At 46.7% G+C, this 17,763-nt stretch overlaps 1 protein-coding gene across 3 annotated transcripts in view; it reads right to left on the reverse strand.

The window, feature by feature from the left end:
• The window catches only part of HTR4 (5-hydroxytryptamine receptor 4), a 908,015-nt gene that overhangs the window by 210,899 nt on the left and 679,353 nt on the right, over nt 1-17,763 (reverse strand). The gene's annotated exons all lie outside the window — the stretch shown is intronic.

The following is a 17,763-nucleotide window of genomic DNA, read 5'->3' on the forward strand; positions in this document are numbered from 1 at the left end:
ACCCCCATTTTGTGTCACTTCTTCTAGGGATGGACTATTCCACCCAGGGTAATCCTACGCTGTGCACCGAAGAAGGCTGCCGCACCTGGTACCCTGTGAGGGTGGAATACACAGCCCATCGAAGTTATTACCCAAAAGGCCTACACCAACCCTACATTATGATTACTCTATGCATTTTAGATTTTCATTTTTATGCCTGTGTATTGCTGTATTAATTTTCTGTATTATGCTTGTTTTGATGTAAAGCGCCTTGAGTCCTGTTTGGAGAAAGAGCTCTATATAAATAAAATTATTATTATTATTATTATTATTATTATTATGATAAGTATAAATATGATTGATCCTCCAGGGTTATCTCAGTCAGGTGGTGATTTGCATTGTGCAGGTAGGTGCACAACATACAATAATCCATTATTACTACTTCTACACTGCCCTACATGCTTTTGGGTACTTAAAAAGTAATCACTATCAATTTCCTACAATTAAATGGTGTTTAGATGCCAAAATCAAATGTCTAACATCATTCTAAAAATGTAGGGATTTGAGGTTCAATTTTTAGTTTGATTTCAAATCAATTTGCAAATTGAATTTTAGTAAATGAGGGGATTCTATGTTGGGCTATGGGAAAACATCGATGTTTTTCAGAATTTGATTTCTATTGGGATGTGAGTTGAATTTGGATTTAGAATCGATTTGACATTGGATTTGGTCTTTAGTAAATCTCTTCAATCCAAATTGAATGGAAATCAAAAGTCAAAGCCATTAAAACTCCAAAATCGAAATTTAGTAAATACACCCCCTGGTGAGGCGGCAGAATGTAACATGTACAGAAAGATATAGATTTGGGCGGGGTGTGTTCAAACTGAAATCTAAATTGCAGTGTAAAAATAAAGCAGCCAGTATTTACCCTGCACAGAAACAATGTAACCCACCCATATCTAAATCTCTCTGCACATGTTACATCTGCCCCACCTGCAGTGCAACATGGTTTTGCCCAATTGCTAAAATTTTTGGTTTGCTAACAACTCTGAGTAACCCCGGTAATCCATTCCCTAAAAATACTTCCAATTCCCATGATTCAGCGGGACACTAATGGTGAGCCATAGTCAATGTCTCTTGCTGTCTTATTGGGAATATTGTCTAGAAAAAGTGACTCCAGTTATAGCAAAATGATCTAGGGGGAGATGTATCAAGCCATAGAAAGAGATAGTAAAGAAGGTGTGCAAGGCAACCAAACAGCTACTAACTCTCATTTATCTAGCACATTGGGGCAGATGTATTAACCTGGAGAAGGCATAAGAAAGTGATAAACCAGTGATAAATGCAAGGTGATAAACACACCAGCCAATCAACTCCTAACTGTTATTTTACATATTGGAGCTGATTGGCTGGTGCATTTATCACCTTGCTTTTATCACTGGTTTATCACTTCCTTATGCCTTCTCCAGGTTAATACATCTGCTCCATTGTTTGAAATAACAGTTGGGGGTCAGATGCTGATTGGATGCTTTGGGCAACTGCATCACTTTATCTCTCTCTGAGCCTTGATGCATCTTCCCTCTAAAGAGCACCTTGGAGGACTGTATGTGTGTGTATGATTAACCACAATGTTCTACACTTTGGGATAGAGAGAAACTAAATAACTATGAACAATTAAGAACATATGGGCTGATGCATAGTTGAAATGTATGTAAGTTTCCTAAGAGTACATTGCGAGTCTTCATAGTGTGCATGCTCAAAAGATGAGAATATGTAGCCCCAACCAGTCTTGCCAAGTGGTTCTAGTCCAGAGCCTAAGCAAAACACAGATCCTGACATAATTAAGGGCATGTTGATTAAATTGTTGTCTAGTTACATTAATTACACCTGTTTTCAGACAGATTGTTGGCACCTATTATAGGGCAGGCACAAGCAGTGGTGGACCTACATTTTTGGGACCCTGACTGAAGCTTGAACTGTTATGGGGGCCCTTTCAAAACCAGCAACAAAAGGGCAACATCAAACAAAATCCAAAGGGCCTTGCTACCCTTACAAGGACCTAGAGGTGCAAATGGCGGAGAACAGGGTGGTGGGGTGGAGTCCTTGAAAATAGGCCATACAGTGAGCCTCTTCCCACCAGTTTGTGTCTGCGGGGACAGGTCAGGTATTTGGCATGGTGATAGAGTCTGCTGGGGCAGATGTGGGTGACAGGGTGAGAGAGTCTGCAGGGCAGGTGTGGTGGGTGACAGGGCAAGAGTTTGTGGGGCAGGTCTGGTTACAGCATCTGCCCCCCTTAATGTCTAAATCTCACAGCACTCCCTGCATCAAAAATCACCTAACAGCTCCGTCCTTTAGGAATCACCTCACAAGCACCCCCCTTTTAATAATCACCACACAGTACCGCCACTTCATTAATCACCTCACAGCAATCTCTTTCTTCCCCTCTCTTCAATAAACACCTGACAGCACACACTGCTCAGCTCCAGCAAAATTACCTTATTAGATGCCTCCTTGTCCTGGGCTCCTTCTCACCTTTCATTGCTCCCTCCTTTCTAGGACGGGCCCTCTCTGGTTCCGCCATTACTGGGAATGTCACAAAGACTAGTTCTACAGGCTGTCAGAATTGTAGCTAAAATGGATACACGTTTCACACTATTTATAGAGCACAAATTACAGAGCTAGACTACAACTCCCAGCAGCTCCCGTGGTACTAACTGACACGCATCCAAGCAGTAATAGCAGCCATGCTGTACTAGAAGTCTGGTTGTCATGGCGAAGAGCTATAACCATACAGTGCATAAACACAAGGGGTGGTATGTACTAAAGGGAAAATGGGGTAAAAACCCCATTTTCCTATATACTAACCCCCAGCCGCCGGGTTTTTGGTGCGGAGGGTAACCCCATAGAAGCCTATGGGCTTCCTTCCACACCCATCCTGAGGGATCAATCGGATTCCCCCTCGCCCCCTGTGTACCTCTGGCCGCCAGCGAGATGTCCTGTCCCAGCCGCTGCCTACCCCATGGGGCCAGAAGAAGAGACCGACAGCGGCATCAGTTAATGCCGCAGCAGCGCCGTACAGGGACCTCCTCTCCTGGCCCCAGGCTGTGCTGATTGGTGCAGCCTGTGCTCACAGCAGCGGGGGACGAGTGGAGTCTCTGTCCCTCCTTCCCACTGAGCGCAGCTTAACAGCCGGCGCCCTTCCTCCTCCACCAGCACAGCACAGCTCTTATCGGGGAGAGCTGTCCCTTGCTATACTGATCGCATATGTTAGTACTAAGGCGAAGTGTTGTGGAATACTCCACCACACGTCAGTACATCCCACCCAAGAGGTGAAAATGAGCCCATCTGAGATTAGAGAATCCTGAAGCTTAATCTTCAATAGCTTCATAATAGATCCACCTCTGGGTGCATGTGTACGCTGATGGTGATCATGACGGGTATCAAATCAAGCATTCAGCTTCAACTCGCCAAATATATGTATTTGGTTGCGGTGATCAAACACAGGAATAACTATGGGCCATTTACCGAGAGATTTCCTTACTGAGCATGTGCAAAACACTGCCGCGCCATTTACCCAGAGATTTCCTTACTGCACATATGCAAAACACCAGGAAAATAACTGCCACACATATAGGTACAGGGTGTGCTGTGCAGGCCCCTATGGACTCCGGGGACTCGTGTGCACCACACTCTGCACCCATTATTGATTATGGGCTAGATGTAATGACATCCGAATACGGTGGCCGTGCTGGGTGCTGCCCGAGCTCAGATTTTTTTTAAAGGGGCAATTACTTGCCAGGCATGGTTTTGCCTTGTAAGTGATTGTCCCTTTAAAATTAATGTCCTAGTTTGGCCAACATCCCGCACGGCCGCAAAACTCGGGCGTCATTACATCCGACCCTATGTCTTGTTTTTCACAGATAAGTTCATTTCAGTTTAGAATTTCTGGGGAGGCTTTATACACGTCTTTGTAATGAGATGCAAGCATTCAGTAATTAAGAGTTTTACAAAATAAAATTGTTAACGAGCTTCATAAATCCAAATATGTCTTTAAATTTTAAATAATACAGTTATAAAACATAGAAACATAGAATTTGACGGCAGATAAGAACCACTTGGCCCATTGCCCCTTTTTTATCCTTTAGGCAATCTCAACCCTTTTTGAACCTTAGTTTTTTATAAGGATATTCATATGCCTATCCCAAACATGCTTAAATTGCTCTACTGTCTTAGCCTGTACCACCTCTTATGGGAGGCTATTCCACTTATCCACTACCCTTTCTGTGAAGTAATTTTTTCTTGCATTTCCCCTGAACATACCTCCCTCCATTTTCAGTGTATGCCCTCGAGTTCTAATACTTCTCTTCCTATGATAAATGTTTTCCTCCTGTATTTTATTAAAACCCTTGATATATTTAAAAGTTTCTATCATGTCCCCCCTTTACCTTCTCTGCTCCAAACTTTACATGTTAAGATCTTTTAGTCTTCCCAGGTAAGTTTTATGATGATAGCCATGCACTATTTTAGTTTCCCTTTTTTGTACGCTCTTTAATGTATTCATATCCTTCTGAAGTTATGGTCTCCAGAAGTGGACACAGTACTCCCGATGAGGCCGTACCAATTACCTATACGTTGGCATTATTACTTATTTTTTCTGCTACTGATTCCTCTCCCTATACAACCAAGCATCCGGCTTGCCTTCCTCATTGCTTTGTTATATTGCTTTCATGTCTTTAAGTCACTTGAAATAGGGACTGCAAAATCCCTTTCCTCCTCAGTAATTTCCATTATCGTACCCATGATACTAAATTGAGCCTTTGGGTTTTTGAGACCCAAGTGCACGATGTAGCATTTTTTTTTAGCATTGAACTGTAGTTGCCATGTTCTTGACCATTTCTCAAGTTTACCTAGATCATCAATCATTTGTTTTACCCCATCCTGGTGTGTCTAACCTGTTGCATATCTTTGTGTCATCTGAAAAAATGCATACTTTCCCTTCAATACCATTTGCAATTTCACAAAGACATTAAAGAGCACTGGTTCAAGTACAGATCCCTGTGTTACTCTACTAGTAACATTTCCCTCTGTAGAATGCACTCCATTTACTACAACTGTCTGTTTCCTATCCTGCAACCAGGTTCTTATACATTTAACTGTTTTATAATACAATCCCACACTCTCAAGTTTATTTAGCAGTCTGCAATGTGGGACAGCGTCAAATGCCTTACTTAAGTCTAGATATGCTACATCTATGACCCCCCTTGATCTATCACAGAGTCAAAAAAGTCAATAAGATTTGCTTGGCATTATTTTCCCTTAGTAAATTCATGCTGTTGAAGATCCTGTAAGTTATTTTAATTTAAGATATTCGACTACTCTTTAATGGTGTTTCCATTACTTTCCCTACTTCTGAGTAAGTCTTATTGGTCTGTAGTTACTTGCTTCTCCCTTGCTCACACTTTTGTGCAGTGGAACTACATTTTCTCTTTTCCAGTCCTCTGGAATTGCACCTGTATCTAGTGACTGGTTGAATAAATCTGTTAATGGCGCTACCAGCACATCTTTTGGCCCTTTGAGTATTTTTGGTTGTAGCCTATCTGGCCCCATTGACTTATCCACTTTCAGTTTTTATAGTTTTGTTAGGACTTTCTCCTCTTTAAATGTACTTTCATTGAGCCTATTTTTATGAGTGTCTTTGCAACTTAACTATGGCCCCTTCCCTTCTCCTTCTGTAGTGAATACTGAGCAAAAATAATTATTCAGATAATTTGCTATTGCCTTGTGTCCCTCCACCAAATTCTCACTCTCTGTCCTAAGTCTTAGTATCCCTCCATCTCAGTGTATTAACAGATTTGTCATATTCTCCATGCATTATGCAGACATTCCCAAACATGGTAGGGTATCTAAACTCCAATTTAGTATGGATACATTTACTGTATGGAGCTACAGCTATTGCAGAGGCTTGGAGGTGAGTCAGGTCTGGCAACGAAAGGACACCTTACCAATGCCCAAGCATGAGCATGCATGGGTCTTCACAATGAGTAGAGCAGGGGCCTCTGAAGTTTAGAACCAGAGTCATGAAACCCCTTTCTTATTTGGTATAGAAGCTGGGACTGATTAGGGAAACCAGTCAGGGTAACCTCTCAGATAAATTACTGTAGAGGAAATCACACTTCAGGGTACATTTACTAAGCATTCGATTCAGGTTTTTCGCTGGACTCCTGATGGGTTTGCAATATGCTGATTTGATAAATCCAAATCCAACAGTAATCTACCGAAAAGGATGACTTTAGAAAACAATACCATGAGATCAGTATTCATTTTTTTTTAGTTAGAAGAATAGAAACCTTGCATTTACTATGCAGCAGGTTTAGAACCCATTACAAAGTCAACGGTAAACCCATCCATATAACAGACCTGTCTCAGGCCTACAAGTTTATGTGAAGCACTGCCATGGGGGTGCCATTTATAGCCCACTGACATCATACAATCAGCAACGAAAACATTTAGTTATTGCATACGTATGTGTATATTATTACATACACAGATGTACAGTACAACATAAATATTGATAGTGTACATTATTCTTGACTCTACATTGGGCCATTGTAATTGGGTTTACTCATGGGTCCTGATCTCCGACGTCTGTGTGAAGGCAATTGTTCTATAAGACTATTTCTTGTTAGAGCTAATATATATATATATATATATATATATATATATATATGTATATATATATATATATATATAAAAGTATAGATTCTTAAAATATTATTGCTACTCATGTTGATGTTTCTGCTACTGTGGACGTGACCGGAAGTAGTTTAATTTGGAAACTCAAATAATATTATTGTTAGGTGTCCAAAACCAGCCAGCTTTGCAATTAAGTCCTCTGGGGAAGAAAAAAAATGTATTTTTTCATTTTTTAAGAATGCCAATTTTTTTCAGACAGAACACTACATCCAAAGTTAATTTGCAGCAAGACAAACGTGCCTGCCAGCAACTCTATGCTGGGACCTTCAGATAAAAATCCCTCTTGCCATAAAGATTTTGAAGCAACATCCAGCACACCAATTAAATCTGAGGGAGTACAAAAGGTTAGATTTTAGTCTTGCCTTCCTGATGAAAAACAAAACAAAACAGCCCTTTCTCCCACGTCTGCTGAAGTTTTTACACTATCAATTGTAATACTCCTAAAGATCTGTAATTTGTGTGTGTATGTGTTCTCATCAGAAGGAGTTAAGTTACAGAAAGTTACACGTAGCTAGCATATGGAACGCGGTACTGAATGCGACACTTGCTGGATCAAAAGGGTCTCCCATGCTAACCCCACTTACTTGGCATCAACAGCTTCAGCGTCCAGTGGGAGCTGTTGTCAGGGAAGAGGGTGGGGTATCTTCTTAAGACCTGTCACAATTATTTATATTAAATAAACACACCAGTTTAAACTTGGTACTTTGAGTTTTCTCCAAGCATATATAGATTAGAGTAGGGACTGAATTTAGTGGGCTGCTCTGATCTTATAAAGCTAAAAGAGGGGTCTATTTACTAAGCCTTGGACAGCGATAAAGTTGACAAAGATAAAGTATCATCCAATCAGCTCCTAACTGTCTTTTTTTAAACCGAACCTGTGACATGGCAGTTAGGAGCTGATTGGCTGGTACTTTATCTCCGTCCACTTTATCTCCATCCAAGGATTAGTAAATAGGCCCCTAGGTCTTCTTTGTGTATACAATTAATGGGTTGTGATAGGTAGTTGTCACTCTAATGCAGGGCCCAGGGTGTTATTTCTTCCACCATTATTGTTTGCGTTTACTGATGGCGTGGTTACTGTGAGTCGATCTGCTGGTGTCAGAATAACACATAAGAATTCTGATGACTGGTATAAAATAGGACTGATGTTATTTCAGAATATATTAAGGCGCCCATAATTTTATTGCGATTGACATAAACACTTCTTTAAGCTAGCTTATCACTAAAATAACGACACCACTAAAATAACGACACGGACACGTTAGCTGTAGTTAAAGGCCAGACGATATTTATTGATCGCTGACCTGCTCTTTAAACTATAATTGTAATTGAATTGATTTTATATTGGAGGATGGCAAAAGGACCAGTCGCTACCAGACACCAGCTCCGGTCCGTTGGATGAAATCCAACCACCAAGGAGGGGAGTACCCAAACCCCGCCTCCTTCCTGCATAACCCGCATTGTGCAGGCCTCACCCCTCTTTTCTCTGGCAAACGTTCGGTTCCCGCAGGGGAACGTCTAAATGTCCAACCGCAAGAGAAGGACACACCTGCCGTCCTTCTAAAGAGGGTGCCCCACAATGACCACTTATGCCCATCTGACCGCTGGTTGGTAGTGACTTCCCGCCAGTCTGGCTGTCAAGAGCCCACCGAGAAAGACAAGATGTAGGAAAATAAAATAAAAATTATGGTCAGGGCGGGCGGGAGGGCATTCCAAAATGGCAAGAGGAAGCTGAGTCATATGATCATGGCTTATATATTCTTCCAAGACCAACCCCTAACTTATGATGGACAGCCCTATGATCCTATAGGAAAATACCCAAGAACACACTGATCTGCCTAGCAACTGCTTAGTCATCAACAACCAATCACAAAAAATAGGACTCTTATATGGCTTCAGGCTTATGCAGCCTTCAGCTTCTCTAAGGCGCCCATAATTTTATTGCGATTGACATAAACACTTCTTTAAGCTAGCTTATCACTAAAATAACGACACCACTAAAATAACGACACGGACACGTTAGCTGTAGTTAAAGGCCAGACGATATTTATTGATCGCTGACCTGCTCTTTAAACTATAATTGTAATTGAATTGATTTTATATTGGAGGATGGCAAAAGGACCAGTCGCTACCAGACACCAGCTCCGGTCCGTTGGATGAAATCCAACCACCAAGGAGGGGAGTACCCAAACCCCGCCTCCTTCCTGCATAACCCGCATTGTGCAGGCCTCACCCCTCTTTTCTCTGGCAAACGTTCGGTTCCCGCAGGGGAACGTCTAAATGTCCAACCGCAAGAGAAGGACACACCTGCCGTCCTTCTAAAGAGGGTGCCCCACAATGACCACTTATGCCCATCTGACCGCTGGTTGGTAGTGACTTCCCGCCACAAAGGTTTAACAAACCGCCCCGCCATCCAAACCAATAAAAACCAGGAAAGGAGAAAGCTAACTAAAAGGACCCAGAACCCCAGGTAAGACAAAACCCGCAAAATTTCAGCCGGAGAAGACGAGACGCCTTCCCCCCTTGTCGAAACTGCGGCTGACGCAGTACCGGCAGAGGATGCCTGACCACCTAAAAGCCGTAACCCAAAACCTCAGCTGTCCTATGCGCCAAGTAATGCCCTGCCGCCCAAAATTGTAAGAGTGGCCAAACCAGCCATTCCCATTCAACCTTTGACGGCTGCAAAAGAAAAACACCCTGAAATCATCACTGACAGACATCACATAGTAAGACCAAGTGACAGATAACAGAACTAACCCAAGTGAAGGAGAAAACTCAAAAAACCTCCCGTGGACCTTTGATGAGCCAATTGTAATTAGGCCCCCTCGGAGGAAAATTTAAAAATTCACTTCACACCCTCGATTCCTGAACGCTACTTGTTCAAAAACCGACAGGTAAACAAGTTTTTGGGTTAGCCCAACAGGCACAACTAAACATTATCCACATGCAGAAGGCTTCTAGTAAACCTCCCTCCACGGAGCACCTCCTGAATAGCTGCCGTGGAGGACCCTGTGGCTGCCGCACGGTAGCCACCCCCATCCGCAAGGAATAGGACCCAAAAAGTATACCTCCAACGGCCCACGTCCTGCATCGCCGCCATGGAGGAACCTGTGGCTTCCGCATGGTAGCCACCCCCATCCATATGGAATAGGACCCAAGAAGTATACCTCCGATGAACCACCCCTTGAATAACTGCCGAAGGGGACCTTATGTCTGCCGCACGGCAGCCACCCCCCTTCCACAAGGAATGGATCTAAAAAAAACAAAACAAAAAAAAACAAAAACAAATATACCTCCAGCGGACCACCTCCTGAATAGCTGCCGTGGTGGACCCCGTGGCTGCCGCATGGTAGCCACCCCCATCCGCAAGGAATAGGCCTAAGAAGTACACCCCCAATGCCCCAGGTCCTGGACCGCTGCCGCGGGGGACCCTGTGCCTGCCGCCCAGCAGCCACCCCAATCCAAAAGGAACCGGACCTATAAGGAGTAAACCTCCAATGCACCAGCTCCTGAACAACCGCCGGGGAGGACCCTGTGGTTGCCGCCTGGCAGACTCCCCCCTCTGCCAGGAACAGGACCTAAAAAGTATACCTCCAAACATCCCAGCACTGGAACCGCTGCCGAGGGGGACCCCGCGGCCGCCGCATAGCAGCCACCCCAATCGGCCCGGAAACAGGACCTGCAACAAGCTTCCCCCCAGCGACCCTGTTCCTGAAACCGCTGCCGTGGAGAACCCTGTGGCTGCCGCATGGTCAGCCTCCCCAGTCCGCCGGGGATAGGACCTATAATAAGCACACCCCCAAAGGCTCTGCTCATCAACAGTTGCCGAGGATGACCCTGTGGCTGCCGCAAGGTAGCCACCCCAAACCACAAGGAATAGGACCTAAGAAGTATACCCCCAATGGCTCAGCTCCTGAATAGCTGTTGTGGAGGCCCCTGTGGCTGCCAAATTGAAGCCTCCCCCATCCGTAAGGAATAGGACCCAATCAGTATACTGCCAACATGCCAGTACCTGAACAGCCGCCGTGGCGGACCCTGTGGCTGCCGCATGGAATGGGTACCGACCCAAACACAGCAGCAACCCTGTACCTTAGTGAGATAACCAGGGAGCGCCTGTATCAGCAATATCAGCAACTGGTCGCCCCCCCCCCCCAGAGGCCCATCTATACTCATGTGCCAGGCGCAGCGGGCAGACACCCACAACCTCCTGGGCCTCCAAGGACACCCAGCGACCCCCAGCTGCTTGATCCGATTTGGATCCCACCATCCTGCAGAGCAGCCGACCACCCTGCAACCCGCGTTACAGATAAAGGTCCCAGCATCCTGACTGCCTGCTGCTCGCCACCCTTCGCTCACCCGCAAAAACCAGCAGAAAGTCAAAGCAAAGGCTAATCTAAACCGGGGCCACCTCCCACATCAACTTGTCGGCAGGAGGCAGCACACCTAGCAACTCTGCCAAAATTTGCCACGTAGCAGGCCTACGTGTATCCGCAGGAGCGGGACGCACCCTAGCCCCAACCCTAAAGTGCTAAACGAAAGACCAGGCGCGGTCCACCAGCCCGCGCAGCCTAGAACGGAAGGAAATGCCCGCAAAGGCAGGATACATGGCCGCCTAGGCCCTCCTTCCCAAATAACGCTCGAACAGGAAAACTAGCAAAACCGTCTACCAGGGACACACCCGCTGTATCCAACCTACTGAAAAAACACCGGGACGCAGCAGACGCCCCAAACGAGGAAGGAGCCAACGCATGACCAGTCCGAGTAGCCAACCCGCCCTGACAATCCACCCGCCAGCAGACGGGCATGAGGAAACCTTATGACACTACCCCGGAACCCACTCGCGGCACTCATAAAACGCAAAGAGACAAAGCATCCGCCAACCCATTCCGACTCCGGAGCGGGATGGCAAAAAACTGCACCGCCAGCAGCCACGCAGCTGTCGCAACAGCCGCATAGCCTGGGGGGACCGTAGGGAACAAGGAGGAGGAGGCCACTACAACCTCCCCGTAAAAACTATAGGAATGAAGACCAAGTCCACCCAAACATCTCTGATCCCACGGGAAGTGAAACCGCGGTACGCTACCTGGTCAACCCCGCAGGGGCCCTTAGTATACTTGAAACCTATGACCACCCATGGGGAGAAACCTGCCCGCCAACGGGGAGGAGATAACTACTGCACCCGCTTAAACCGACTTCGCGGCAACCCCAGCCGTCGTTAATAAAAACCCCAACAGTGTCGGTACCTTGTCAGTGGGGAGGCGACAACCGCAAGTGTGCCCCTCGCCAACCCCTGACACCTCAGGCAACCGGTAAGGCCCTAGCCGTATACCGGGGCAACGGGATCCTCCAGGACCCTGACAAAAACCTGGCAACATACTGCAGGATACCTGCAAACCCAGAATTTCGCAAAAAAGGCACGTGAGCCAGCAAAACCCAGGGGCACCAACCTGTCAGCATAGAACCAGGCCCCTAACCGAGGCCCGAAAAATTTGAGATGATAGGGACGCAGGGGAAGCGGCGCAGCAAATGGCAAATACTACAAACACCAGTCGAACCCAGGATTCGAACCAGTGATACTACAATCACCGTCTGCAATGTAGGCGAGGATGCCTAACCATTAGGCTATGGAGCCTCCCCACCACCCATCGTATAAGTTAACCAAAATTGAGGTACCTGGCCCATATTCCTGGAACCAAACGCAGAGTCCCATAAAAGACTAATCTCACCCCGTGCGAGGTATCGGAAATGGAGCATGCAAAGAAAAACCCCTTGAGGATACGACAAATGTAGGCTAAGGTGGCCCCAGCCCGGGGTCCCTGGCCATAACCCCACAGGGAAGAAGCACAAGCCGGGAAGAGATGAAAAACAAAACGGCATAGGGCTCGCACGAGCCCTAAGCCGGTTCGGCGACCACCCTCTGCCGGACCTGATGCGGGAAGCGTGCGCGGACGTCCAACACCCGCTCCCGGCTGGGGCACCGTCACTAGACAAGAGACAGGCCTAGCAAATTCGCAGGAGTGACGAACACGGGAGTGGACCTATGGTGTACTAGTCCCTGCCATAAGCGAGACCCCCCTTTTCTACCAAGGAGCGCAAAAAACAGCAACGCCAACTGCGAGGGTCCTGCGGTCTGGGACCCCCCTGTGAGGTCCGGCCCGCCGGGCGACCCCCAAACATAACCCCCATAAATTGACGTTACACCCCTGAACCCGATGGACTTCACGTCGTAATCACCCCGAGAACAGCGTAACCACATTGAAAAATACGGAAAGCCGTCTCCCCAATCCCCCCCACCGTCCGCCTCCTCCGCGAACCGAAGGGAGCGGGGGAAACCGTAGCCGCCGGCGCCCTGCCTTTCCGAGAAGCCTAACGCCACGCGCAGCGCCATGAGCCTAGCCAACTAACGCGTGCGCCCAGGAGAACCAGAGTACAACGCTACAAAAAGGTACAAGACTGTAAAGTAATAATAAACCACAGCATGCTCACCGGTGTCTGGATAACTTGGCATACCATCAGCCGGCTCCAACGCCACCGACCCCGTCGTTGTGTCATCCACTGTCGTTGCAGCCGCATCCCCACTTTGTCACCGATCCCTCCACGATGAATCCACCGACTCCCCGGCCTCGCAGACCTGTGCGGACGAAACAGAGGGGACAACAAGCGCCGGAAGCGCCCGCGCATAAAGACAGAAAAAAGGAGGCACAAGCGAGGGCAAAGGAACGCTGCATCCCTTGGACAGCGGGCTGAGGCGAGGGAAAAACCTATATGGGAGGGAGGAACCCGCATCGCAGGGGGGGAAGGGGGGGGGGGCAGGGCCCCGGCAGGGGGGAGATCCCGAGAGGCGAACCCGAAAAAGCTGGGGGGGGGGCGGTGGAGACCCAAGGGGAATTGGAATATAACGCCGGAACTGCAGACAAGTAGCCAATTGCGGGGGGTGGGCAAAGACAGACCCGTTTGACTGTCCTGTGGGGAAGGGGGGTGCATTACGGAGAAACCCTGTGGAAACTTTCCCCTGGCATGCCTGGCAGGCGAAAAGCAGGGAAGGAGGGCCAGGCAAGGGACAGGCTGCTGGTAGGGAAGACTGTGCGGACATCAACCGCAATACCACAGCCCGGCCAGCAGGGGCATCCAGCAAAATGCACCTAGTGAGGAAGATGGATCAAGCAACCCCAAGGGAGCAGGGGGGGGAGGGGGGAAATTACCACGCGTGAGCCCGGCGTGCACACCGTGGCACGAGACGCCGCAGTCACCAAGCCGGCCCCGGGGGAGAACCGTGGACCCCTGTCCACCAACCCCAGAGCGCGCCCTTCACAGCGCCCGCCCGCGGTGACCTAAGTATGCCAGCAGCCGACCCCCCCATCACCACGGGGAAGTTAAAATCAAAAATAAAAATAAAAGGCCCTTACCCCGGCGAAAGGCAGGAAAACAACTGCCGCCCCACGCGCCGCCGCCTGTCACCCCCCCGCAGCCATCTCGGGGCAGCCAGGCCACGTGGGCGCCGGAGCCGCCGGCCGGGTCTGCGAGTAGTGAGGTGAGAGAGGAGAGCGCGGAGACGCAGGGCGGGAGAGCAGGGCACCAACAGCGGCAGCCGCGGCGGGGAAACCCGTCCCGAATACTGGCCGAACAACAGGGGGAGAAACGCGGGCCGCATAGGGTCGACTTCGCCGCGGCCAGCAGGCGCCGGGATGGAGACAGGGGAGGCCACGCTCCGTGCACAGGAGCGCCGGAAGCCTGAGGCCGCAGACCGGCGATGGGAGGAGGGGGGGGGGGGGGAGAGGACCCGCACAGACGCTGCATAGCAGGGGGGGGGGGAGGGGGAGAGGAGCCACAAGCAACAGGGGAAAGAAAGAAAACGCTGGTGTAGAGGGGGGGAAACAGTGCAGCAGGACACTATAAGACATAAGGCATATAAGACATATAAAAGACATAAGGCATATAAGACATATAAGATAATATATAATGCCAGCAGTACTCAGCCTTCCTGGGCCATTCCAAAATGGCAAGAGGAAGCTGAGTCATATGATCATGGCTTATATATTCTTCCAAGACCAACCCCTAACTTATGATGGACAGCCCTATGATCCTATAGGAAAATACCCAAGAACACACTGATCTGCCTAGCAACTGCTTAGTCATCAACAACCAATCACAAAAAATAGGACTCTTATATGGCTTCAGGCTTATGCAGCCTTCAGCTTCTCAAATGGCATACAAACTTAAAAGTTGACTTTCACAAAAATATATTTAAATATAAAGTATTACTTCTGTCAAGCTTAAGATAACTTTCAATGGTAAACCTTATAGTTAGTAGCAACATACCATTCACAGGTCTAAGCAAACATACTGTCAAACTGCACAGTATAAAGCATTGGTGTTGTCCATTTGTCAAAGCTTTTATTTTGTACAGTACTTGTGATAAACAGACTTGTTCTCCACTGTTCAAAGCCTAATGTTTCTGGGGAAATTCTACAGAGTTTCATGCACTTCTTATCAGTGGGGTAATAACTACAGCTGTTTTACCTCTAGTGTAAACGGTAGTCAGCGCTATACTGTAGGTATAGCGAAATGTTGATTTGAATGATCACTTAAAGTTGTAGGACTTTGCAGTGCAGGGTATTGGTTGTGTTATCACGTTATGCTTTAGATGTGAATACTGGGGGTAAACTGCTGTGCGGAGATGATATCACTTGTTCACTTGGTAAATGTGTACTGAGTACAGGGCTGAGTGATCTGCCTTCTCTGCTCTCAGTTGTTGCAGTCTCCGAAACTCTTGTATAAGTACACCATTAAGTGCTCTCTTTTAGGAAGCATATGATGAGATGGTTCACTTCATAGGGTAGTAGCAGTGGTTGTCAGTGGTTTCCATTGAGTTTCATCTGTAATATACACACTTCTTCAGGGAAACAAATCACATTTTTCTCATGTACCAATTCTCTTAAATGTTCTACATACATTCCTTCCAATATTGCTAATGGTAATTTAAGACTGGGGGGAGAGTGGCAGCATAAGGGAGGTGTGCCCATGACAAAATGGGCATGACCACACTCCTGTTCAAAAATGTTAATATAAAAACGATGCTTGTATGGAATGACAAGCCAATCAAATGCAAATCGGGACAAAAGACCTGATTTTGGGATGCTGGGACAGTTTACTCAAATTACCACTGCCTGCTGAAATATGTGCCTGCATATAGTGATACAGACAGAATATGTCTACACACATCAAAACTGACAAAAACTTTATTATACAAAGTCAGTTGGAGAGAGACTATAATATACCTGACCATACCCCCCAACATTTAGATATGCACAATTCCGGAGACCAGCTCCCAATACACCCAAACTAAACCTACTTTTGTTTAAAAAAAGGACAGTATGGAATATTGTATTACTAGAATAAGGCTTGGAAACCTGCTGGGTTAGAAGCTATAAATCACATAACCAACACAATGCATACAGTAAGCTTACATTTGAAAATAAGAAGCTTTATGTTATTTGATCATACTAATTAATTTAGATGACAGTGATTCAGTTAAAAGATTGATTCACTATACAGACAAACAATTCACACCACTACAGTAATATAAGATAATACTGGCATGGCTATGATAACGCATTAATTAAATAAGTACTCAAGTACATTTGATTTTAAATCCACAAACAGAATCATGTCTTACAGTATTATTTATTTCAAATACTTAGTTGTTAGTAGTTAGTGAAAACCAGGAGTTAAATTGGGGAGGGGTGGAACTGAGTTCTACCACCTTTAATGGTAGGTGGAAGTAGTTCCACCTTCTCCATGGACCTGTACAGTAATTCCAACAGAAAAGCCTGCCCCATCACCCACATCAATAGATGATGCAGGTGACACTGGTGTCACTGATGAGCCTCAGGCACCTCCCCCTTTCTCATGCCCTGGCAGCTCCATGGTCATCCTGCACCTGTGGCCCACCCCGTGAAGAGGAGCACGCTCTGTGCATGCTGAAGACAAGGTGAAAGTGGGCTGGAGGAACACAGAGAGATGGGAAGCTGCTGGAGGGACACAGGGCATGGAGCTGCTGGAGTGACAGAAGCAGAGATTTGTATAAGGGACACTACTGTGGGCATTATGTGTATAATGGGCACTATTGTGGGCATTATATGTATAAGTGGTTCTTCTGTGGGCATTATGTGTATAAAGGGAACTTCTGTGGGCATTATGTATAAGAGGCACCACTTCTGTGGGCATTATGTGTATAAGCAGCACTACTACTGTGGGCATTATGTATAAGGGGCACTACTGTGGACATTGTGTATAAATGGCACTACTGTGTGGCATAACGTGTATAAGGGATACCACTGTGTAGCGTAACATGAATAAGGGGCATTACTGAATTATGTAACATGAATAAGAGGAACTACTGAGTGACATAATGTGAAAAAGAGGCATTACTATGTGGTGTAATATGAATCAGGGGCACTATGTGTGGTGTAATTTGAATAAGATTGTGCTACTGTGTGGTGACATTTGAATTGGGGGTACCATTGTGTGACGACGCCCTTTCATTGTGAGACCACTGTGCATTTATAACGTATGGGAGATAGGGCACAAATTTATTGATTGCAGGGGGTTGCCAAAAACTGTAGTACTGGCCCTGGCTCCACCTAATGGGTGGGGGAGGGGAAAGTGGTGGAGGAGATGAGTTCCACCACCTCTCCAGAACCACTTTAAGCCCTGCTGAAAACTAAAAACAAGCTAAAGAGAATACTTTCAGCTCACCCAGGCAAGCATCTTGTCCAAATGTTCTCCAAAATGTGATGGGAGCATACAACTCTGAATATTGTGGAAGCGTGACGATTGCTGATCCCAGACCCTGTACAGTATGCCTCTGATCTTCACACAAGCATCAGTATAAGCCACAGTCAATATGATATGTTGGACAATTATCCATGCATGGCTGGAAACTGCTTCTGAATAACAGACATCACAAGCAGTCTGTGGCTGAGATCATTGGAGCCAGCAGAGCTGGATTAAGGTGGGGCAGATAGAACG

This window comes from Pseudophryne corroboree, chromosome 6, assembly GCF_028390025.1.
Source record: "Pseudophryne corroboree isolate aPseCor3 chromosome 6, aPseCor3.hap2, whole genome shotgun sequence".
Lineage (NCBI taxonomy): Eukaryota > Metazoa > Chordata > Amphibia > Anura > Myobatrachidae > Pseudophryne > Pseudophryne corroboree.